Here is a 26,428-nt window from a genome sequence, read left to right on the forward strand (position 1 = left end):
CACAATAAAAGAAAAGGCAAAGAATGTGGGGTAAACATATATATCTTTTATTTAAAATACTGTTTCCATAAAACAAATAAAAGTCACTTTAAAAAGGGTTTGTCTAAGAATTATTAAACAAGAAATTAAACAGTAGGAACCCGCCAAAAATAATATTGCTACAATGGCGACTCCCATCGATGCTCCAGCTCCCTCGCCGATGCCGGAAGTTATTAAACCCGAGAAAACCGATTACATGAAGCTTCCATGCCCGGTTCCTTATGATGAGATCCACCGTGAAGCCATCAGTTAGTTTATTGAATCATATTAACTGAACTTGGTGTTGTACTAATTATATGTTTTGTGTATTATGAAGATCAACAGAAAGTTTATTATGTTTTAAAAAATTTTGTTTTAGATTCAACTTTTAAGAGTAAAATATTTGTGACTTTTAAATTAATTATTTGTTAGTATATAAAATTATAATAGTAAGTGAATATGTGATTCATTGTCTTGATTTCATGTTTTTTCAAAAACCGAATTTCCTGCTTGGTTTCGGTTTGCTAGCATTGAAATTTAAATAAAATAAAAAATTCAAACTTTGGTTGAATTTATAGCTTAACATTTATTAGTTTTGAATGTTAAGCATGTACCCCAAAAGTTTTAAACCCAAATATATAATGATTGATTAATTATTAGTTAATAGAAAATTTTAGGCCCAAATTCACGTTAGTTTGGGCTATTTTTTCGGCCTAAATTTCAAGCCTGCTTAACCGAAAAAACTCAAACCGAACCGAACCCACTGTGAAAACCAAACAGTTTTCAAAAACCCAAAAACTGAATGTTTGGTTCGGTTTGGCTCACAACCTACTCATACACACCTCTAGAATGCATGATGATTCATTGATTCTAGTGAATTAAGACAATGAATCACCTGCAATTTAGAAACATCTATATAGTTGTTTATATGAAAGCTTACATTGAATGCAATGTCATGTTCTTTAGTGTCCTTAAAAGCCGAACATTTTGAGGGGATGCGATTCGACTTCATCAAGGGACTGAACCAGAGATTCTCACTAACTCACAGGTACTAATTCCACATTAACATTTGTGCATTGTGTTCACTTGAACATTTTGTTGTGTTATAACTTTACAGCATTCTTATGGGGCCCACTGAGATTCCTTTTCAATCTGCTGAAACAATAAAAGTCCCTACTGCACACTATGATTTTGGTGCTAACTTTATAGATCCGAGGGTGAGTTATTACTTATTTACCATCCCATCTCGTCAAATACTCAATCTCAACCGTTGATCTGACCTTGATAATGTTGCTTGATGCGTGATAGTTGATACTTTTCGGAAGGGTAATTGAAGAAACGTGGATCGACTCACTGGTAGACGATCTACTTTCCTCGGGTGTGATTATACCATTTCACCGATGGTTTCTCTTGGATCTGGGTTCTTCCACCTACAAAATGAACAGCACCGTCAACTTACCCCTCAGAAAGGGACAGAGGGGTCCTCTTTGGGGTAACCCTCCGGTGTGAGAATAAGTATTTGTGGAAGAAGATAATAATATGTCAGGGTAAGGAAATCTGGAGAGTATTGCTTAATAGCTGAATACTCTGTGTGATTGTGTTACTGGATATAACTGTCTGTGATTGAATGTAATTGAATATGATTCAATGTGATATGATGATGATGTTACTGGCTGTAACTGTGAATGATTCAGTGTCTCTCCTTGTGGAGTTGATGCTGTATTTATAGTGCTAGGGTTTCCACTGATTGGGCTCAGCCTTGTTGGCCTCCTCCAATTGCTCTGCGCCACGTGTCCTCTGGGACACCTGGTGCTTTCTCATTGGTTATAATCACGTGGTAGCACATGGGTTATGCTGAGTTGTCCACCTTTCATTTGGCAGCTGTCAACATCAGCATATTCTTATTCCTTAAAAAGATACCTTCTGGAAGGTTGTCTGACGTGCACAATCAAGGTTGCCCTAATCCTGATTTGGATAAGGACGAGGTTGATTATGTGCATGTGTGATATGCACCAATCCTGAGGATGCGCGAGGTCTTCTCTTTATTCTCACGCGCAGATGTTTCATGCGCAGATGTGATATGCACGAGCATGTGATATGCGCCGCGCGCATATGTGATATGCGTGAGCATATGTGTGCCTGGGCATATGATGCCTGAGCATGTGTGGTGCCTGGGCATATGATGCCTGAGCATGTGTGGCGCCTGGGCATATGATGCCTGAGCATGTGTGGTGCCTGGGCATATGATGCCTGAGCATGTGATGCATGAGCATATGTGATATGCGCCATGCGCATAGGTTTTGGCTTTGTGACTTCGTAATGTCTTGATTTCAAGCCTCTTGTCTATATCTTGTGGGTTGACCCGCCTTGCTCGGTGTTGAGGCGGGTACATACCTCTTCAAGCCCCCCCAGTCTAATGTGTGTCTTGTCTCGCGCGAGCGAGGCAAGATAGATATTAGACTTAACAGTTTGTTCTTTTAGTAGGGGTTTGTCTTTTTCTTCTTATTATTCATCGTTGCGCGAAATTTTATCCTCTTGGGTGCAAACGAATCGTCCCTGAACGTGGTTGGTTGTTGCTGACGTGGGCCAGTGATGGAGACGTGTCAGGCCTTTCGTGTGCTCGAGGTGCTACAGTTGCCTTTCGTGTCCCCTCACATGCTGTCAGGGACACGTGTCCCGCTCGCGTTGGTCCGTTCCTGCGAGTGGTGGCGCGTGAACTCTGGCAGCAGCCGTATAGTTTCCTTTCATGTCCCCTCACACAGTGTCAGGGACACGTGTTGCGCTCGTATTGGCTTAAGCCTGCGAGTTGGGGCGCGTGAAGTCCGTTCAGCACCAAATTTCTCTCTCCTGGGCCTATAAAAGCCAGCCCTTAGAGTTTTTTTTTATCCTTCATCTTCTTGTTTATTCTTCTGATCTCTTTTCTTTCTTTCTATTCCGATTACTTGTCTTCTGCTTCCAGGTCTCTGTTGTTCAGATCATCCTTTGCTCGTCGTCACAGTTGTATGTCTGATAGCTTAGACAACACAATCTCCCCCATCCATTGCCGTAGAAAATCGTTAGTAATGTCTACATTGAAGAAGACCGGCAAGGGGAAGAAGGCTGCTGAGGTCTCATCGGAGGAGGTAGGGAGGACCAAGGCTGTGAAGAGGTGGAATGAAATCCCCTGCAAATTGAGGCAGACTGATCTTGACAGCCTTATTGCCTCTCAGGGTTTCCCCCCCTGTTTGGCTGCATGTTGCCTGGTGCCGGGCAAACGGCGGCGGACCCGCCTACCGGCTATATATCCCTTTATAGCCATTTTTTCACCCACTGCAACCTTCGTCTCCCGATGACAAGGTTTGTGGGTGCACTGCTTCAGTTTTATGGGATTCATATATCCCAAGTCCATCCGTTTGGACTTGTGCGCATGACTCACTTTGAGTTCATGTGCAAATCCCAGCGCGAGGAGCCCACCCCTCGGCGCTTTCAGTTTTTTTACAAGCCCAAGATCCAAGACTCTTGGTTCTCTTTTATTCCTCGCAGTCAGAAGGTGAAGTGCTCCACTGTTTCATTCAAGAGCCTTCATGACTGGTCTGAGAGGTTTTTCTATATAAGGGCTGGTGTGATCCCCATCCGCATGACTATGCGCGCGACTTCTTCTGCGCCTGCGGATGTGGGTGTCCTCAAGAACCCAACTGGCGCCTGGGTTAATAAGTTGACCGCTGAACCATCCCCCGCCAAGAACATTTGTGAGGAGGCGCTGGTGGGGGTTGGTATGAGCAGGAGGTGGGCGGACAGCGCGCTTGAGCCCGTTATCCAAGTCGACGGGTTGTGTAAGTTAATCTCATTGCTTTTTTTTTTCTGCGCGAATAAAATTATTTTTGCTGATATCATTTGACTTGTTTTGTGCAGTCACCAAGGAGTATATCCACGCCGCATATGATGAGCATATGGAGGGTGGCTCCGTCGCGCTCGGCGCTGGGGAGGTTGGTTTCCCTGATCGCTTTGATGACATGTTCATCCCTGTTGATCTGAGATTTGTCGTCGACAGCGATGCGCCTGGTAAGCCTTTGTACTTATGCATTTTCCTTTATAATACCAAATTTTGCTAACACTTCTGTTGCATGTATTGTAGATGCGCTCGAAAACTACGAGCTGGAGCTCGCGGAAGAGGAGGAGGAGGAGGAGGCGCCCCAACTAAAGCGTAAAGCTAAGGGGAAAACTGGCGCGGGGGCCAGTAAGAAACAGAAGAAAGATGTTGCCCCTGTTGTTCAGGATCCTCCTACTCAGGCGGGGGGATTTGGGAAAACCCAGGAGTTTACCACCAAGGTTTCCCTGTCTTCCCTGCCTCAAAAAGTGGGCAGACCTCCTGTCCACCTGAGGTATGGTGCCACTACCTCCTCCCTTCGCGCGGCGGAAAAGGGAAGCGGTGTTGCGCCTTCGACAGGTATACTTTGCTTATCCTTTATGGTTCTATGAGCGCGATTCTGATAGACTTACTAATGAATCTTTGCTCTCTCCAATGTTTGTAGAGCCGTCGACAGCGCAACAAGATGCCGAGGCTGCGCCGGCGGTCGCTTCGAAGTCCCCTGTTTTACCCTCAAAGAAGGGTCGAATGGACTTCATGGCGATGTTTGCTTCGCGAACGGAGTTGCGCCAAGGTACGTATTGCGCTCTTATTTTCTGAATTTCTTTTAGATCAAGTCCTGAACTATTTCTTGTTGTTGATTTTTTCATAGAAGCCGTAGCTGGCGCACAAGCTGCTGGCGGCACTCCTGGCGCCGGTGCCAGCGCCGTTGGCTCTGCTCCTGCTCCTGCAAGCGATGAATCTCCCCTCATCGGGATTACTAAGGAGCAGGAGGCCGTTTTGCGCGCCGACCTGGCGGCGTCGAGACCTCCCTCACCTCCTCCTGCGCACAGCCCTCCTCGCGAGACCGATTTTGATTCTAGGTCGCAGGAGAAGAGGCCTATTTCAGAGGAGGATGAGGAGTTTGAAGTTGAAGACTCCGCTGGCGCCCGCGCCAGCCCTGCAGCGCCACGAGGTTTCGCGGCGGAGCCTTCTCATGGGGCTGGCGCTGACTTTTCTGTTTCATCCCCGCAGGTATATGTTCTTTTTTTTGCTCCGCTGCGCGGACTTCCATCTTAATGTGTTGACTTAGATAATTACTTTGTTTTTGCAGGAAGCCGATCACATTTACCGCCCGAGATGGACTATTACTGAAGACAGCACATTTCAGTCCATGGGTGTGTGTGCGGAATTCTGGGCTCATGCTGTGCCTCCATCTGAAAGGAGGTTCCAGGAGGACCGCGCTCGCGACGACCTGCTCAATGATCATATGTTTGCCGGGTCGGCCTTCTTTGCTGCCTCCCAAGAGCTTCGCTCTGATTACGTAAAAGTACGTGATGCTCTTGCGGAAGCCAAGCAAGAGGCTAAGGTGTCTGCTTGGCATCTTTTTGATGCTCGCGAGAGAGCTGAAAAGCTCCAAGCAGAGCTCAGTGAGAACAGAGCCAGTGCCAACAGCGCCTTCGTGAAGCGCGGTCATGAGCTTCAGGCTGCGCGTGAGAAGCTGCAGGCGGCGGAGGCGGACGCGGACAAGTACGCGCGCAGAGCGCGCGACTTGGAACTGGAGGCGGAGGCGCGTGACCAAGCTCTTGTCCAGTCTATAACTGAAAAATCATCACTGGAGAGTGAGGTTGCGCGCCTGAAGAGGGAGCTGGCGGCCGCGCAGGCCGATAAAGATGAAGCCCTGGCGACGGCAGCGTCTAGCCAGGAAGCACTTGATGCTGCGCGGGCGGAGAAGGAAGAAGTCTTGGCGGCAGCAGCGTCCGACAAAGAGGAGCTAAAAAAGACTAAGGAAACTGTTGAGTTATTAAACTCTCAGGTTCCTGCCCTCGAGACGTCTGTTGCTGGCCTCGCGCAGGATCGCCAATGGCTGATCTCACAGGGCATGACTCGTTGCGCTTACGCGATGAAATACTCAGGCGAGTTTCAGGCCCTGGTGATGGATTGCAACGCTGCCGCGCGCTTGGTGGGCCGAGCTGAAGGGTTCACGGATGGTTATGAATATGGCATGTTGAAGAAGAACCCATCCGAGTACCCTTATCAGAGCAACGCTGCCTGCGCGGAAATGGCCGCGATGGGGGAGAAGTATATGAATACTCCCATTCCCATCCTTGCGCAGGTATTTTAATCTTAATGAGATTACCTTGACTTATTTTCTAAGTCTTTTTGTACTCATATTTTTGCTTATGATTTGCAGATATCCGCGCTTGCTGACCAGCCCGACCTCGGCGCGCTAAAGAAATTACTTGACGAGTGCGAAGGGGCTGGTAGCGGCGATGATGGGGCGGGGAATGCTGGCGTTGCTAGCGGCTCTGGCGTGGCCAAAGGATCCGCTCCTGACACTGTTGTGCTAGAAGACTCCATTCAAGATGAACAACTTGACTATGGTCAGTTTGGAGATGACGAGGAGCAGGCTGCGCCAGATGCTGAGGGCGATGATGAGGATTATGAAGAGGCTGATGTCAACGTGGAGACTTGAGAAGCCCTTCATGTTTTTTTATTTTTATTTGTAGTTTGTATCTCATCTTGTAAACTTGTAAATTTCAATGCTTTGGAATGAAATTTTGTTTTTTCCTTCTTCGCATCTTGCGCATTCCCATTCATCTCTTTATATCGCATGTTTGCTTGTTGAATATAAGATATGCTTGCACGTTGGAATAAGAACAAGGTTGTAAGGAATTTATTATACTTAATCCTTGTCATATTGTAAGTGATATTTCCATATCTTGATTATGTTGACACGCGCCTTGGCGTTTTCATTATTCCTCTTTTGCGCGACGTTTTCGCGCATGGAATTATGAATTTTTTAGCCTTTACGTGTCAATATGTGTTACTCAGATATCCATTACGTTTTCATGCGCGACCTCGACCTGAGACCTTAACAACTATGTTTTGGCATTTGCTTTGCCTTAGTTGTGTTTAGGTATTTTTATGGTCAGGGTGCGCAGTATGTAGGATGGATGTTGTGAGTGATTTGAGCTAAGGCTCACATTATTGGGCTAAGGCCCTGACATTTTAGAGTTAAGACTCGTTAACGCGTTTGAGCTTGAAGCTCGCGCATGTATGTTTTACTTCGTTTTATTTCATTTTGATGTCAATACAATGTTGTCATATTGCTCAAAATTAATAAAGGGAAGTGTGAAACATGTATGCAAAAGGTAATAGAATTGGGCTAAGGCCCTGACGTTTTAGAGTTAAGACTCGTTAACGCGTTTGAGCTTGAAGCTCGCGCATGTATGTTTTACTTCGTTTTATTTCATTTTGATGTCAATACAATGTTGTCATATTGCTCAAAACTAATAAAGGGAAGTGTGAAACATGTATGCAAAAGGTAACAGAATCCACATTAAGAGAAGATAGCGCGTATCATTATTTATAATGGCTTAAAAAGCCTTGATTACAAACTTGACATTTTTACATGAAACATTTTCTAAGCTGTGCCGCGTTCCATGCGCGCGGGATCTTCTTTCCATTCAAATCTCTTAAAGCGTATGCGCCTTTTCCCAATTCTTCCGAGACTTGATAAGGTCCCTCCCAATTGGGGGACATTTTTCCCGGGGGTATCGCGCGGCTAGCTTCATTGTTTCGAAGGACAAAATCATTTTTCTTGAAGTGGCATTCTTTCACGCGCTGGTTGTAATATTTTTCCAGCTTTTTCTTGTACTTGGCTTCACTGATGATAGCCGCCTCTCTGCGCCCTTCAAGTAAGTTGAGATCCAACCGTCTTTCGCGCTCGTTATCAATCTTGCTCATCATGAGCACTCTATGGGATGGGCATCCAATTTCTGCTGGAATCATTGCCTCTGTTCCATAGGTTAGGCTGAACGGGGATTCGCCATTGCTGGTTTTGCTTAATGTCCTGTGTGCCCACAGGACATTAGGTAGCTCTTCGACCCAAGAATGGGATTCCCCCTCCAACCTTTTCTTCAGCCCATTTAACAAGCTTTGGTTCGCGCGTTCCACTTGTCCATTCCCCTGAGGGTGATAAACTGAAGTGAAAATTTGGCTGATGCGCAATTTCTTGAGCCAGCTGGATATCTTCTTGTCAGTGAATTGCTTGCCATTATCGCTCACAATTTCCATGGGCAAGCCAAAACGGCATATGATGTGGCTCCAGATAAACTGCTTCATCGCTTCGGCTGTTATTTTTGCTAGTGGCTTGGCTTCAACCCATTTTGTAAAATAATCTACTGCCACTACCAAATATTTTACTCGCCCAGGCGCTTGCGGTAGGGGACCCACAATATCGATTGCCCATTTGTGGAAAGGCCATGCAGAGGTCACCGGAATCAAGTTGTTCTTTGGCCGCATGGTGTTTGGCGCATAGCTCTGACATGCTTTGCATTTTTGGATCTCTTTTAGAGCGTCCAAGTACATGCCAGGCCAATAGTAACCTGCGCTCATTGCCTTGGCAACCACCATGCGCGGGCCAGCATGTATTCCACAGATTCCTTCATGTATCTCTCTGATCACATAGCTTGCTTCCTCAGCATCTAGGCATTTCATGAGCGGCCCAAGATAGGAGCGTCGATATAATGTACCATCAAGCAGTTCATAGTTCTGCGCCTTGTGTCTTATCTTCCTCGCTTGCGCGCGATCATCTGGTACCTTTCCCTCCTTCAAGAATTCCATTATTGGAGTTATCCATGATGAAGGGGTTGTATGAGTTACCAGGACAGACTTCGCTACCACCGACGGGTTGCTCATTACTTCTACTCTGACATCTTTGCCAAAGTGATCGAAGCTGGTTGATGCCATCTTGCTCAGCGCGTCAGCAGATTTGTTTTCACTGCGCGGAATATGAATGATTCTGAAGCAGTCAAATTGCTCGATGAGCTTTTTCGCCTGCTCTAGATACAGAGGCATGGTGTTCTCCTTGGCATCATAAAGGCCATTGACCTGTGCTGCTACCAAGTATGAATCAACATGTGCCTCTAGCTTTTTCACTCCGAATTTGTGCGCGATGCGGAGGCCAGCCAGCAAGGCTTCATACTCAACTTCATTGTTGGTGCTCTTGAAGTCCAACCTGATGGCGTAAGTATATTCATGATTCTCTGGATCCACCAGCTTGAGGCCTGCGCCAGACCCCTCGTTGTTTGAAGCTCCGTCAGTGAACAAACTCCAAACATTTTCTTCATCATTGGCTCGCGGAGGGTCTACCTCGCGCTGAGCCTCTTCAATTTTTTCTTCAGGGACTTCTGCAATGAAATCAGCCAAAACTTGTCCCTTTATTGCTGGACGGGGCTTATAGGCGATCGTGTGCTCACCTAATTCCAGCGCCCACTTTGTCAGCCTTCCCGAGAGCGCGGGGCGCCGCAAGACTTGCTGGATGTTGTAACCAGTCAGAACTTCAATGGGATGACCATTGAAATATCTATGAAGCTTGCGCGACGCCTGTGTTAGTGACAAAACTAACTTTTCCATGATGGAGTAGCGCGTCTCAGGATCTGTCAGCACCCGACTCACATAGTATATTGGCGTTTGGATTCCCTTGCGATCCACCAATAATACTGCGCCGATGGCGCGCTCTCCTGCTGATAGATACAATGTCAGAGTTTCACCAGGAAGTGGAGCTGTGAGCGCGGGCAGATTTATCAAACATTCTTTAATCTCACTGAAAGCTTGCTCGGCCTCAGGAGTCCATTTGAACTGACTTTTCTTTAAGCAGTTTCTCAATGTATTGACAAATGGGGTAGATTTGGTTGCATGGTTCGCTAGGAACCTGTTGATTGAAACCAATCTACCATTCAGCTTCTGGACTTCTTTCATGGTGGATGGCGAGGGCATGTCAAGGATGGCCTCCACCTTCTCAGGGTTCACCTTGAAACCATCCTTGGTGACCATTACACCTAGAAATTTTCCCTCTAGTACGCCGAAAGTGCATTTGCTCGGATTGAGCTTCATGTTAACTTCCTTTAGGCGCCCAAGGGTTTCTTCGATGTCTTTGAGCATTTGCTTTTCCTCCCTACTTTTGATCACCAAATCATCCACATAGACTTCTAGGTTTCTTCCAATTTGCTCGTTGAAAACGGCATCCATAAGTCTTTGGTAGGTGGCGCCCGCATTCTTCAAACCAAAGGGCATTTTTGTGTAGCAAAAAACACCCTTGTCGGTTCTAAACGCGGTCTTGTCCTCATCTTGTGGTGCCATTTGAATCTGGTGATAGCCTTTGTAGGCATCCAGGAAACATTTGAGCTTGAATGGCGCCACGGAGTCCACCTTTGCGTCGATGTTTGGGAGGGGGTAACAATCCTTTGGGCACGCTTTGTTGAGGTCCTTGAAGTCAATGCACATCCTCCACGACCTGTTACTTTTCTTTACCATCACAGGATTGGCTACCCATGTCTGATATCGTATCGGGCGGATGATGTTTGCTCGCAATAGATCCTCAACCTGCTCATTCATGGCCCTTGCCTTCTCATCCCCCATGACTCTCTTCTTTTGAGCAATTGGCTCTATAGACTTGAACGTGTTGAGAGAATGTTGCGCCAGGTCTCGCGGAACCCCAGTCATATCAGAGTGTTGCCACGCGAAGACCGACATATAGGCTGTGAGCAACCTTTTCATTCTCAACCTCGTGTCGTCTGATATCGTTGCGCCAATTGTGATTGTCTGCTCCGGGAATTTTGGGTTGAGAATCCATTCCTCTGGCGCATTGTCTGCCATTGGAAGTTTCATTCTCCACTCCCGCGGAGTACTTGTCACTGCGCACAAATGATCTCGGTATACAAAAGTTACACCTGTTGGTGTTGGGAACCCCAATGCGCCGTGCGCTGGCGACGGTATGGCGTTGAATTGGGCAATCGTTTCCCTACCCAAGATCATATTGTGGCATGAAGTGGTGGGCAAGACCAAGAAGTTGACAACTTCGGCTCGCTTGTGTTTTTCATCCCCCATGGTTAGTTCAAATTGTATTTGACCTAGGGGATGAATGATTTCATTTGAAACACCCGAGATCGGGGCATTCACAATTTCAAGCCTTGCCTGGTCTGCCGGATCCAGTTTCCTGAAACATTGCTCATACATGATGTCTGACTCGCTGCCAGTGTCCACCAGGACTTTTGACACTTCGTAATGAGCAATGTGTGTAGTGATGACCAGACGACTGCTAATTGAAGGGCCTCCCCTGATTCTTGGGAAGATGACTTGTTGCTCGCGCCAATCTCCTTGGATTTGCGCGCTTCTCTTTCTTGATACTTGCCCTTGCCTTCCTCCCTCGGCTACACAAATTCTTTTGTACTTTTTGCTGGCTGAGGCTCCTGGTTGTTCGTTTTCTGGTCTTGAGTCTTTCACCAGGTGAGCCAGCTTGCCTGATTTCACATCCTTTTCGATTGCATCCTTCAAGTGGTGGCATGCATCAGTGTTGTGCCCTGTGGATTTGTGAAATTCACAGTACTTGCCACTGTCTGATGGTCCCTTGTAGTGTAGTGGCTTGGGGCTTTTGAATTGGACATTCTCAGTGCTTAACACCTGTGAAGGCGTTTTAGTGAGGGGAGTCCATATTCTTGGCAGAGGTCTGCTGGGATCTCTGCCGCCTTCCCTCTTGTCACCCTCCCCGCGATTACGAACATCTTTTTGGGGCTGGGGTGAGCTTGGTTGCGCCTGCTTTTCTGCGGAAGAAAAACTGGTTGGTTGCAACCTGGACCATACAGAGTTCTGTTTGCCCCTTTTTCTTTGCTGCGCGGCGACTCAGCTTGATGCGCTCTTTCTCTTGCCCTATCTTGGGCAATTTGTTTTTCATTTCTCGCGAAAACTCGCGATGCTTCCATTAACTTGGCCCACGTGGTGGGCATGCCATCTCTGCTCACAAGAGCTCGGCGGAGTTGATCACTGCGCGCGCCTTGTATAAAGGCCACGCGCAATAGTTGCTCAGTGATACCTCCGATTGCCAGAGACTCCTGATTGAAACGAGTGATGTAGTCCTCAATCGTTTCATCATTCCTGCGCACGCAGTGCATGATGTCATCAGGGTCGCGCGTGTGTCTGCGCTGCTGTACGAAGTGGGCTTGGAACTTTTCCAATAGTTCCTCAAACCCATCAATTTGCCCAGTCGGCAAGCTCTCGAACCAGACACGCGCCGCGCCCGTGAGGCAGCGAGCAAACATGTGACACCATGTTGGCATCGTCCAGCTCTCTAGGTTTCCCGTGTTGTAAAACCCTTGTAAGAAATCATCTGGATCTGTTGTGCCGTCATATTTGCCTAAACCACTTGGCATCTTGGTTTTGTGCTGGATAGGAGCCTTCGCGATGCGCTCAGTGAACTTTGAATGTTTCACCAAGATGGCTGGTCTGTACGGTGTGGTTACGTCCACTTGCCCTCTAACTGGTGGGCTGTACGGTATTTGCAGATCCAGATCGGCTCTGGCTCCAGGCGCCATGTTCACAGGCGCGCGGAGCTGTGAGCCTCCTGCATGAGTATCTCGCGTCTTCCTCATGCTGTGCACTTCTTCATCACTGAACTCAGTGTGTGCAGTGTGAACAGAATGTCCTTCTTCCGGCGCGCGCGGCCTTTTTGTTCCATGAACAGTTTGCTTATCAAACGCTTGCCTTTGTGTTAAGTCGGCTAGCTTTTTCTGTTTGACCATCTCATTGTACTTGTCCATTAGACGCCGCTGCTCGTTTATGAGCCATTCGTTGGGGTCATTAGTTTCATCTTCTGGACCCATTGGTCCTTTTTGTTTCGCGCCGGCAAGATTTTGTAACGTAAGATCGTCTGGAGGAGTTTCAGTCTGGCCATGAGGAGTTGTGATGAAAGGACGGTTACTGGTGGCGCGCGTAGAATCACGCTGCGCCCTCAGAAACTGTTGTCCCTCATTAACATCCTCACGTTCAATATCCTCCAGAACTTGATCAACGTTACGAACGCCAGAAACCATGGTGAAAATTGGTTTTTTATATAGATCTGATGAGATCTTGTTGCCGTTGTAACAGTGGATGGCGCCAATGAAGAAACGTGGATCGACTCACTGGTAGACGATCTACTTTCCTCGGGTGTGATTATACTATTTCACCGATGGTTTCTCTTGGATCTGGGTTCTTCCACCTACAAAATGAACAGCACCGTCAACTTACCCCTCAGAAAGGGACAGAGGGGTCCTCTTTGGGGTAACCCTCCGGTGTGAGAATAAGTATTTGTGGAAGAAGATAATAATATGTCAGGGTAAGGAAATCTGGAGAGTATTGCTTAATAGCTGAATACTCTGTGTGATTGTGTTACTGGATGTAACTGTCTGTGATTGAATGTAATTGAATATGATTCAATGTGATATGATGATGATGTTACTGGCTGTAACTGTGAATGATTCAGTGTCTCTCCTTGTGGAGTTGATGCTGTATTTATAGTGCTAGGGTTTCCACTGATTGGGCTCAGCCTTGTTGGCCTCCTCCAATTGCTCTGCGCCACGTGTCCTCTGGGACACCTGGTGCTTTCTCATTGGTTATAATCACGTGGTAGCACATGGGTTATGCTGAGTTGTCCACCTTTCATTTGGCAGCTGTCAATATCAGCATATTCTTATTCCTTAAAAAGATACCTTCTGGAAGGTTGTCTGACGTGCACAATCAAGGTTGCCCTAATCCTGATTTGGATAAGGACGAGGTTGATTATGTGCATGTGTGATATGCGCCAATCCTGAGGATGCGCGAGGTCTTCTCTTTATTCTCACGCGCAGATGTTTCATGCGCAGATGTGATATGCACGAGCATGTGATATGCGCCGCGCGCTGATGCGCCGCGCGCATATGTGATATGCGTGAGCATATGTGTGCCTGGGCATATGATGCCTGAGCATGTGTGGTGCCTGGGCATATGATGCCTGAGCATGTGTGGTGCCTGGGCATATGATGCCTGAGCATGTGATGCATGAGCATATGTGATATGCGCCATGCGCATAGGTTTTGGCTTTGTGACTTCGTAATGTCTTGATTTCAAGCCTCTTGTCTATATCTTGTGGGTTGACCCGCCTTGCTCGGTGTTGAGGCGGGTACATACCTCTTCAGTAATGACCGATGGGCGAGTCAACGGTGGGGTTAGATGTGACTTGTCAGAGAATCTTACCATGAGGGCGAATGCTTTTGTAGAATAGTAAACAGATTATTGTTATTTACATAAATGTATTTCTTATTTATCGTTCGTTTGGTTGAATAAATGTAATATTTTTTTCTCGACTCAGCTAACGAGTGAGCCTGGCATGTCGCAAGGATTGTTCAACTTCGATTACAAGGTAACTTATTTTCCTTGTGATGTAATATACTTTTTTTTTAATAACTTGTATGTTATGCAGGGTAGTGACTATAGGACTCAATTAAAATTCGGAAATGGAGCCTTGCTTGGAGCTAGTTATTTTCTGGTATAATATATTTCATCTCTTATATTAATGCATTATGCATATATTTAATTTTGCAATATTTAACGTATGTACAATCATATTAAGGATCCACCATCAGTATAAAGATGAATTTAATTTGTAATATTCTGCTTGCAGAGCATGACACCTCGCCTGTCTTTAGGCGGGGAAGTATCATATGATGGTGAGCATCGTAAGTTTGATGTTGGCTACGCTGCTTGATATAACACGGATAAAATGGTAATTTCATCAAGCCAACCTGCCTGGAAATTTAACAAATTATTTTTAAGTTATAATATTCATTTTTTTTTCAAGCAGGTTGCTGTAGGACAAGTTGTTAGCACTGGAAATGTGGCTCTTAGCTATGTACAGAAAGTGTCAAAAAAAGTATTCAATTTAATATACTTCTTAATAATACTAATTCTAATATGTTACAGAGATTAACACATATATGTTGATTTTCTTGTGATAGCTTTCCTTGGCATCTGATTTAATTTACAGTCACGCGTTAAAAGATATCACTGCTAGCTTTGGTTATGATTATACACTTCACCAGGTAATTTAACAAAGCCCAATTTTTTATATTCATTTTTTTGCAGTGTTTCGTCATTCAATAGTTTTTGTACTGATTTTTTTAGCAAATACAAAACTCGTTTCTACAAGGCCTTAAGACCAAATGATTTGTATCTTTGACCAGTTTGGCATGTTTGTTAACTTTAAAATGATCTCGTTTTTATTTTGACAGTGTCGGCTTAGAGGGAAGATTGATTCGAATGGCTGCATATCTGCTTTTCTTGAAGAAAAGTTGAATGTGGGTCTCAAATTTATTTTATCTGCAGAGGTAAACACATACTGCTCAATATCTCAATACATGAATAAAAATTAAACTAGAAGTTGAAAGTCAATGGGTCAAAGTTGGGAGCGGGTTAATGTGTTTGGAACCTGAAGAAACACTAATCGACCCCGGGTAGATTACGGATAATCTGGGGGTTAAATAGATGTTTCCCACGAGGGTTATGTCCGGCAAGATGGTTATTCTTCTGATGACCTGCAAAACAAACACCGTGAGCTCGTCACTGAGAAGGGGGGGGGGGGTACCTCCTTGTGACCACCCTCCGGCGTGAGAATCAGACTAAATTGCTCTTGAATATAAGTGTATATTAAGAGAGATTGCTAGAGAAGATAAGATAATGAGATGAATCATACCATTCCAAGGTGTTGGAGTATTTATAGCCGAAGGTAGGTTTCCAAGAAGGTACAGCCGGCTGAATAGTATTCCTGTTCTGCCAACTGTGGGCTACGCACATGCCATGCTGGTGGTTGGTGGGTAGGCAGCGGCTGATAGTGACCAGGCCGGCTGTGTACTATTCCTTTTCCACCAACTGCAGGCTATGCACGTGCTACGACAGGTTGGTGAGTAGGCAGCGGCTGATAGTGACATTAAGTAATAGAGCATGCTGCTCGTTGTACTGTTGTCAGTGAGCTGTCGCAGCTTTGGTCAGATCTTTTGTCCATACCTCGTCAGGTACAGTACAAAAGATCCTCCAGTAGCGTACGGACTGGCTCATTTGGGCGGGAGTTTTCCCGGCTTTGGGCGGGAGTATTCCCGGCTTGCTCACTCCTTCTTCAGGTGACATTACTGAATTATTTAAGAATTAAGTGCCTTGTGCGTGTAGCCTTGCTGCGCGGGTAGCCTTCCCTGATGGCTAGTATCCGTTGCTGCGGGAATAGGCGGAGTACGTCGACCATTGGGAGGCTTTTCCTGCGAGAACAGCTTGCGTACTGCGCGTAAGGACGTCACGTCTCTGAGCATGGTGGGTCCTGCGGATCCAGTTGGTTTCTGCGCAGACGTCTCTCTTCAAGGTGAGTCTTGCGAGTTTAGCCTTTGCGCAGACGTCCCTGTTAAAGGTAAGTCTTGCGGGTTCAACTGCGCAGACGTCCCTCTATGAGGTGAGTCTTGCGGGTCCAACTGGGCACTGCTGGGACCTACCTCTTCAAGTCCCCTTAGTCCAATGTTCTTCTCATGAATTGTTAATAAGTGAGGTGAACTTTTGGACTTAAGCAAAGGGTTTAGTTTTAAGGTTTTCCATGGGGATTCTTCCCGCGGAAGTCCTAATGTCACGTGCAGAAATTCCCGACTTTTCTGCTTGATCTTTGGGTATGATGCGGGTAGGTCTGTAACCTCCTCGCAAGTCAGGAGCGTTGAGTTCCACTTGTGTAGATTCTCCATGAGGTTTTGGTAGTTTTGAACATAGTGATCAATTATGTTAAACAACCAATTCTATCTTGGAGCTTCAATCTAGTTCTCAAAGTTCCCGCTTTGCGGGGATGTTATTCCCGTTTCCACAAGCATGGCTCAGAAGATCCTTCTTGGTTTCAATTCCCTGCGGAGTGCTAGATATGTGAAGGGTTTCGCCTTGACATTGTACCCGCACTCGTCTTAAAGTAACCAGAAGATCCTTCTTGGTTTCAATTCCCTGCGGAGTGCTAGGTATGTGAAGGGTTTCGCCTTGACACTGTACCCGCACTCGTCTTATAGTTACTTTACTTCCAAGGTATTCCTGGCTTCAATTCCCTGCGGGTGCTAAGTATGTGAAGGGTTTTGCCTTGACACTGTACCCGCACCCGTCTTATAGTTACTTGGTTGCCGAGGTATTTTTGGCTTCAATTCCCTGCAGGTGCTAAGTATGTGAAGGGTTTTGCCTTAACACTGTACTCGCACCTGTCTTATAGTTACTTGGTTGCCAAGGTAAGGGGTATAGTCCCGCTTACTTTTGAATCTTTTTGAATCTTTTTGAAATTCGAAGAGTTGGTGAAAGGATAAGAACAGTCCAAACTGTTGAAGGGACGGTTGCGTAGTCTGACAGTTTCTTTTGACAGTTTCGGGACGTGCAGGAAGTTATGGCGACGTGACAGTATATGGTCAATCCAGACGCTTTTTCAGGCGCGTGGGCGCGAGTTTTCGGGCGCGTGGCCGCGAAGTTTACGGCGCGCGTCCTGTCAACAGCTGTTGCCAGCTTTCTTTTTCCACGTGTCATAGTTTCATTGCACCAGCGTTTTCCTCTCTCTTCCGCATTAAATTCATCGCATTCATTGCGATGAGTATATAAAGGGGGAGAGGGTGCATCTTAATCCACACATTCACTTCACTCTTCTTCTTCTAAGCGATTTCCGGCGAATACTCTAACTTTTCCGTCGAGCATTCTCCTGAAATCGTTCTTCTTTACATCCTCCACAACATGTCTTCTCATGATCTTGAAGTTACTGCTGAAGAGTCGGACGTGTATTCCGAGAACCTGACGTCCACTTCTGATAGGGACGATAAGAGTACTGCTGGCGAGTGCCAGTGTGCTCTTCCCGTCGACCAGTATCAGTACATTGTCAGGAAGTTCATGCTCGAGCCTTTCAAGCCTGAGTTTCCTGAGCCACACCAGACGGTGTACGATGCCCCTAAGGGAAAAATAGGGGTGTATGCTGCATTCTTCATCTATGGGAATCTCAGGTTCCCATTGACGAAGTTTGTGTACCGTGTTTTGGAGAGACACGGTGTTCATCTGACGGAGGTGCACCCGATGGCGATCGCTAAAGTTCGCCATTTTGAATGGGTGTGCCTCATTCTGGGCGTGGAGCCCCATGTTGACCGCCTGATGACCTTCTTTTCCTGGAGGTGCATCCAGGGGTGGTATACCTTGGTCACTCGGATCAAGGGTTTGAAGATCTGCGCTACCGAGCGCATTCTTCGGTCTTGGAAGTGGGAGTTCTTTTACATCTCCGCTCGCGTCGTCCCCATAGCGATGACGTTCAAGAACGGGAGAGCTCTCCCGAACCTTCACGCCTCCAACTACCAGGAGGCGGAATGGTTCTCCAAGATTTCCCGGGTCCAGTCTCCGGTTTACCGCTTTGCGGAGTCCGGGATGGTGATGCTCGGTATGAGCCGGGTGTGGAAGGATGCTGGGGCGGAGGCGCCACAGGTTCCCATCGTCCTTGAATACGGTTTGAACTCAATCCCTTACGGTATGCTTTATCTTCTTTGCTGATTTAGGGTTTTTCTTCTAACTGTTTCTCTTTTTATTTCAGAGGGGAATGACTTACAATCGCTCCTGCATCCGCGGGAGGCTGGTGGTCCCGCTCGGCTGGGTACCCGTGCTCTTGATGAGAACGAGTTGCCCATCCTTGAGCAGACGGCGGATCGGTTTGTGGAGGTCTACCCGCCGGGCCATGAGATTTTGAGTGCCACGCGGCCAGGTAAGGAACTCTTTAACCCCCGCCCTCTCCATGCTCAAATCTCTGCTGGAATTCCTCTAATCTTGTCATCTTCTGATGAGGAATCCGCAGATGGTCCTTTCTTCGCGAGGAGGAAGAAGGCTGCTGGCGGGAAGGGCAAGACGAAGGTTGCCTCCGCCGATCAGGTTAACCGGTCTGACTCGGAGACCGAGAGCGAGGAGGCGGAGGGGAACCCTGGTGGTGGTGATACCACTGTTCCAAAGGTTGAGACAGCTGTCACCTCTGAGCAGCCCAGGATGACGACGGTAAGCGGCATGAAGAGGCCGGCTCCATCGGGTTCGTCCCCGCCTATCAGAACCTTCAAGCTGAAGAGAACTCGTAAGTATAATTTTCATTTACTTTAACTGCATATCCTTCCGCCATTATATTTAACTATCTTGTCTTCATGCAGGCGTGGATGCAACTGCATTCCAAAGTGATGCGGGAAGGAGCAGTTCTGGACCCATGACGGTAGGTTTGGTCAACCTACCCGAGGCGACGACCCAGGCGGCTGCGCCTGTTTGCAGTATTGGTTCAGTTGATCATCCTGTTGAGGCAACTGTTCCAACTGTAACGTCATCTCCGCCGGCTGTCAGTGCCATATTTACGGCGTCCTTCACTGAGCCGGCGGTGAGTTTTTCTGCGGGTTCTTCCGCAGCGGCGGCCACGGTTGTGAGTTCACCTCCAGTGAGTTCACCACCGATGGTCTCTACCGCGGCGGCTTCAACCGTGCCTCCGGCACCGGCGACTACCTCGTCCCCGGCCGGTTCAGCAGGTATGTTTGGGGTTGGGGCGTCTAGCCAATCTCTGCCTCCTTCCCATCTGCCTGACCTCTTGGATGGATATCCGTTAGGTTCAGGTGATGGGTTTGGTGGCTATCGGCCTGTTGTTGACCCTACAGGTGCGTAGGGTTATTTTGGCATGTTTTTTTTTTTATATATCATCTTTTCCTAACTGCTTTTTGTTTTTGCAGTGTCGGATTCGAATGAGGTGTATGTTCCACGGTGGAACATCCGCCGAGGAACAACCCTTCGGACTGCTGTGGACTGCGTCGAGTGGGCGCGCCACGCCGCTCTAAGTGGGGCGCTGGGGGAAGCTATGTCGAGCTACCAGGAGGGTAGGCTGACAAACGAGCTTCGAATTCTCCTTGCCCGGATGCAGCCGCGCGTCGAGCTGCTTTGTCGTGAAAACGACAAGTTAAAGGCGGCTCGTATCCAAGAAGTAGCTCAGGCGCGGGCTATCCGGGAGGAGAACAGGAGACTCTCCGCCGTTGCTGCGGAGAAGGAGAAGGCCTTCAAGGCCCTTGAGGTTGAAGTTCAGGCCCGTCTCGAGGCCCGTTCCAAGGCTACCCAAGCTGTTAACGAACAGCTTCGGTTGGCTAAGGAAACTGCGCGGAACGCAACTGAGAGGGCCACCAAGGCTGAAGCTGTTGCGGAGCCTCTGCGCGCCGAGAATGAGGAGCTCAAAGCCAAACTAGAGAGGCTCCAGCAGGCTCATGACGCCTTGGCCATGGAAGACGCCAAGAAGCTTCAAGAGATCTTGGACCAGAGGGGTATGCTTGACCATACTGAGCGTAAGCTAAAGGGCGTTGAAGAGGCTGCTGCTAAGGAAGTGTTGCTTGCCAACCTTAACAAAAGTGAAGCCGAACGCGCCCGTAACCAAGCTCAAGCTGCCCTCCAGGAGGCTCTGGTTACCAAGGAATGGCTTCTACGAGAAGCGTTGTCGCAGGTAAGCTTAGCTTCATAACGTCTTTACGCTTTTCTTTGTACTTAGAAAAGGTTTTGATACTTGTATTTTTGTTTTGTAGGTTGTGCATCGGGTCTTCACGGACACATCATACGACGATGCCATGAGCACAGCCCTCAACGCTTCTCATGAGGATGGGGAAAAGGCTGGCTTCCTGCTTGGTCTAGGGTTTGTTGAGAAGGGCATCCCGCCTTCCAACTTCCCTCTTTATGATGTAGATACTGAAGCTGCGTATGACCAAGCAGTGAATCAGTATGCTGCCTTTCCGCATCCTGTGGTGGAGAAGGTGAACGAAGTTGCTGCCGCTGATGATGGGCTAACTATCCTCAAGACTTTCCTTGAACCGCCACAGCCAACTGATGGTGCGGGTACAAGTGGGTTTGGAGGGAGTGGTCCTGAAGTTTGAACCTTGAGACCCCTTTCCCACTGTTAGGATAGGTTTATGTTTTTGTATAGATTTACACTCTTGTAGGCGGGTAGATACCCGGCCATTCTTGTAATACTTGAATTTTTATGGAATGTATAAATCTTTGTGCGGGTAGGACCGCCACTTTCACTGGATGACTTGCTTTATAGACGTTATATGACTAGCTCATGCATATTATAGCTTAATTTGGCACTTGTTTTGCCGCATAAACCATATATGATTCGCTCGTGCATACTTAGCAAATTTCCAAGTGTTTTGAACAAGTTAACCGTTCGACGCGCGGTTGTCAATAGGTTAGTGTTCAGTTTCCTCTATCATGATTGTGCGGGTAGGACCGTCACTTTCATTTAGTGGGATGACCGATCTTCACCTATAACTGACCTGCGTGAAGGTTTGCCGTTTTTTGTGTTTATGCGGGTTTTGCCGCCGTCCACACGCAACGATTTTTCACACTTATTTATGCGGTGAATACCGGCATATCAGTGTTGAATAAGTTAACCGTTCGACGCGCGGTTGTCAATAGGTTAGTTCGGTTTCCTCTATCATGATTTGTGCGGTTAGGACCGACACTTTCATTTAGTGGGATGACCCAACTTTACCTATAACTGACCTACGTGAAGGTTGTCATCTGTTTTTTGTGCTTACGCGGGTTTTGCCGTCGTCCACACGCAATGATTTCTTCACACTTATTTATGCGGTGAAAACCGGCATATCAGTGTTTTGAATAAATTAACCGTTCGACGCGCGGTTGTCAATAGGTTAGTTCGGTTTCCTCTATCATGATTTGTGCGGGTAGGACCGGCACTTTCATTTAGTGGGATGACCCAACTTTACCTATAACTGACCTGCGTGAAGGTTGGCCGTTTTTTGTGTTTATGCGGGTTTTGCCGCCTTCCACACGCAACGACTTACTTCCCCACTTATGTATGCGGTGAAGACCGGCATAGTGTGGAAAGTTCATAAGTATAAATGTAAGATTATCAGCGTCAATGTGATAAGGAGAATCATTTCCATTAGAAGTGGCTCTGGGCCTTTTCTTTTACAAGTTTGGAATTGATCTACATGCAGACTGTGTAATTGAGCTCCCTTCCATGTTCTTGGGATGGGAGTGTCATCGAGCCTTTCGAGCCGATATGCACTTGGTTCGGAATCTCGTTGTTTACGCAGTATGTAGTCTCCAACATTGAAGCTGCAGTTTCGTGTTTTTCCCAACTGGGGTTCAACACGCATTAGCCTGCTCAGCGTTCATTACGCCACGAGGTGCCTGAGCGTTCCATCTCTGACAAATGCTTCGACGATGTCCTTCAAGTCTACGCATTCCTCGGTGTTGTGGCCTCTTGTCCTGTGGAAGTCACAGAATTTGCTTTGATCAGCGTTTGGACGCTGTCGGATAATTGGAGCCTCTAGCCATGGGAGCCTCTCAGTGGCGAATATCTCGGTGACGCTTTTGGTGAGTGGCGTCCATCTGGAGTTCCGGTTCGACTGCATGTTGTCCTTTTCGCCCAACCGAGGATGCGAGCCGGATGAGGTGTCAAAGTTTACCCTTGACTGCCAAATACCTAGCTTCCTCTTTTTGTTTAGTCGGGCGGTAAGGACGTTGTTTTCTCTTGTTTTCTGGGTGTAGAGGTTTGTGCTTTGGGGAAGATCTCTACCCAGTTGCTTTTCCGTTTCCGCGAAGCGTTTAGCTGCTGTCATGATGACATCCCATGTGGATGGCATGCCGTCTTTACCCGTTAAGGTGCGGATGAGCTCTGGATATTTCGCGCCCTGAATGAAAGCAGCGCGAACAAGATCTTCTCTAATAGCGCCCAGACTCAGCTTCTTTGAGTTGAAGCGAGTGATGAAGTCTAGCAAAGTTTCATCTTCCTCTCGGATGCAGTTGAGGATCGTCCATTGCTCTTCAGTGTACTTTCTTTGTTGACTGAAGTGTTGGCTGAACTTCTGTTGGAAGTCTGCCCAATCGTAGATGTGGTGGACTGGTAGATGGTCAAACCACGCTCTGGCTGCCCCAACAAGTGTCATTTGGAACATGTAACACCACGTGGGTTCCGTCCAATTGCTGACGGTTGCCCCCGCTATGAATCTGTTCAAATGGTCGTCTGGGTCAGATATACCATCATATGTGCCTATATTGGACATTTGTTTGGCACTTTCGGGGCGATTGCTTCCGCAATGTCCCTTGCAAATTTGGACGTTCCCGCATTTGCAGCAGTTGGTCTGAAGGTTTTGGAGAAGTCACGCGGGTTTCCCGCCGCATTCCTTGGTTTGAAGGTTTCTCCGAAATGCCTTCTCGGTTGGAAGTCCGTTTCCTTACGCTTCCCTTTTGCCCTGTGGCGAGGGTTTGCGTCGGTGTCGGATTCCTCCCGATCATCGTCCGAGTACTCGCACTCACTGCTCGTGTTGAGCTGCTGTCGAGTGCTTCCGAATTCGTCAGCCTGTTGGAGTGAACGCAAGCGTTCATCCAACTCAGCTTGGAATTCCCTTTGACGTTTTTCCGCCCACGCTTTAACTTGTTCAAGTGTTTGGCGGGGGGGCCTCGTCTGTTGTCTTTCCACCTGGGTATCAATGAATCCCAGGGGAGGATTGTTTACTGCACTTGCCCCGGCTTGGGTAACCGGGGTAGTGTTCGTAAAATTTACTGCACTTGCCCCGGCTTGAGTAACCGGGGTAGTGTTCGTAAAATTTGTGTGCTCGCCGGTGTTCCTCCCAGTAGCTGGGGTTGTGATTACCGGGATTTCTTGGTCACTCGCTGGCTTTGGCAACGGAGTAACCTTAACCATCTTTCCAGAAGTTTGAAAAAACTGAAAATGAATTAGTTCTAGCTTTTATGCACGGATGGCGCCAATGAAGAAACACTAATCGACCCCGGGCAGATTACGGATAATCTGGGGGTTAAATAGATGTTTCCCACGAGGGTTATGTCCGGCAAGATGGTTATTCTTCTGATGACCTGCAAAACAGACACCGTGAGCTCGTCACTGAGAAGGGGGGGTACCTCCTTGTGACCACCCTCCGGCGTGAGAATCAGACTAGATTGCTCTTGAATATAAGTGTATATTAAGAGAGATTGCTAGAGAAGATAAGATAATGAGATGAATCATACCATTCCAAGGTGTTGGAGTATTTATAGCCGAAGGTAGGTTTCCAAGAAGGTACAGCCGGCTGAATAGTATTCCTGTTCTGCCAACTGTGGGCTACGCACATGCCATGCTGGTAGTTGGTGGGTAGGCAGCGGCTGATAGTGACCAGGCCGGCTGTGTACTATTCATTTTCCACCAACTGCAGGCTATGCACGTGCTACGACAGGTTGGTGAGTATGCAACGGCTGATAGTGACATTAAGTAATAGAGCATGCTGCTCGTTGTACTGTTGTCAGTGAGCTGTCGCAGCTTTGGTCAGATCTTTTGTCCATACCTCGTCAGGTACAGTACAAAAGATCCTCCAGTAGCGTACGGACTGGCTCATTTGGGCGGGAGTTTTCCCGGCTTTGGGCGGGAGTATTCCCGGCTTGCTCACTCCTTCTTCAGGTGACATTACTGAATTATTTAAGAGTTAAGTGCCTTGTGCGTGTAGCCTTGCTGTGCGGGTAGCCTTCCCTGATGGCTAGTATCCGTTGCTGCGGGAACAGGCAGAGTACGTCGACCATTGGGAGGCTTTTCCTGCGAGAACAGCTTGCGTACTGCGCGTAAGGACGTCACGTCTCTGAGCATGGTGGGTCCTGCGGATCCAGTTGGTTTCTGCGCAGACGTCTCTCTTCAAGGTGAGTCTTGCGAGTTTAGCCTTTGCGCAGACGTCCCTGTTAAAGGTGAGTCTTGCGGGTTCAACTGCGCAGACGTCCCTCTTTGAGGTGAGTCTTGCGGGTCCAACTGGGCTCTGCTGGGACCTACCTCTTCAGAACCAGTCAAAACGGTTAACTTTGTGGGACAAGTTAAAACTTAAAACATGTCCCGATACAATTTTTGTCCCGTTTTTGTTTGTTTTAAATAAATAGTGAGTGTCAAAGAAGATTACAAATGTAATCGATAATAATCTATTTTTAATCAACTGATTTAGGATTTTACTGTGTTGAACTTGAAACTACACATTAGGTAACTTATGGCTCGAGTCAACGTGAATAAAATGATTTACGAGGTTTTATGTATTAATATACACATCTAGTAAAAAAGGCATTGAAGTTGGCTGACTTATGACTCACTTTTAATCTTTTTTTTTGTTTTGCCAAATTATGTATATACAGTTAGACCATAAGAAGAAAGACTACAAGTTTGGGTTTGGGTTGACAGCCGGATAATAAATACGAATGCATATGAAAACATCATCGTACCTCGTACAAACAAATATCCGAGATTTTTTGTACCTTTTTTCTAGCAAACATTGTTTTTTATGACAATGCATCTACAGTTCACAACAGTATTCATACATGTTAGTTTTTGCAGTTCGGATATATGAAAACAGCGGTTAAAAGTCGGAAAATATCTTCACCTCTCTTTCTTCATCGCATATCCACTCGTCTCTCTTTATCATACAATCTATCTGTAACAACTCGAGTTTTTCAAACTAATATATTTTATATCTAATACCCGACCCGTTTTCTCTTTCGGGTATTCTAATTAACAAAACTTTGCATTTATTAAATTTAATAATATTTTATTATTTATTGTTTACTATAATTATTTATTTTATATAAATAACTTTTGTTAATATGCAATTTACACCCTACACTATAGTTTAACCTCATTTTGTATCCACATTGAAACTACAGGGACTTGTTAGCAAATCAATTTAAATATTTGATTTAATCCAAACCCAAGACCCGTAACTCGTATTTGACCCAATGTCGTGACCCAGATACGTTTCTTGAACCTAAATCTTCGCTATATTTTGGGAATTTATCTATGCAATCACGTTGATTCTTGTTTACAACCACCACCGATGTGTTAATTTGGAAAACAAGACATAATTGATTCGTATTAATAAATATTTGTACCCGCTCGTTTACACAGCAACATTATACCATTCACAGTTCATCATAATCAAATTCAACGCGTATGAACCTTAATCATGATGCGGAGAAACTAACCCTACATTTAATTGGTTTATATCGATCTGCAACTCATCGAACCGAGGGTGTTTTGGGCCGTCAATTCTGTCCCTCGTTCTCCTTCAATCCGTGTTGTAATCTGGTAATTAATGCATTTATATAATTCGTTTCTGTCCGTATAACAATAACCCTAACATTATTGATTCAAACATTAAGCAGATTAATCTAATTAGGGTTTAGGGTTTATTGTGATTTGGGGGTTACGATCGGCTCTTGGTTAAAATACGGTGTTTTTGGGTTATAACTATCAGAACACATCAGGCCAATGGCTGGTTTGTGGATCCTTAAACCATGTGAACCGGCCAGGGGCGCAGGTTCGAGGCCCCCTGGATATGGTTGTTGTTTTTATTTTTTTGAAAGGGTTTTTCAATGTTATTATATTAATTATAATTACTATTAATTGTTGAACACACATTATTTTTGATAAAAACCGGCATCTTAGAGTTTATGTATTTTGTCAAGTCTCGTTAAAGCTTTCGTTACGTG

The 26,428-nt window shown here is 46.5% G+C and overlaps 1 protein-coding gene and 1 pseudogene across 1 annotated transcript in view; both read left to right on the forward strand.

Moving 5' to 3' along the window:
- LOC143535841 (CBS domain-containing protein CBSX3, mitochondrial-like) overlaps window positions 1-26,428 on the forward strand; it is a 259,822-nt gene that overhangs the window by 229,196 nt on the left and 4,198 nt on the right. The window lies entirely within an intron of this gene.
- LOC143535824 (mitochondrial import receptor subunit TOM40-1-like) lies at window positions 77-25,132 on the forward strand (annotated as a pseudogene).

The sequence above is a fragment of the Bidens hawaiensis genome, unplaced genomic scaffold (assembly GCF_021521415.1).
Source record: "Bidens hawaiensis isolate Kalapana, Puna unplaced genomic scaffold, B.hawaiensis_p1.1 tig00010636_1, whole genome shotgun sequence".
NCBI lineage: Eukaryota > Viridiplantae > Streptophyta > Magnoliopsida > Asterales > Asteraceae > Bidens > Bidens hawaiensis.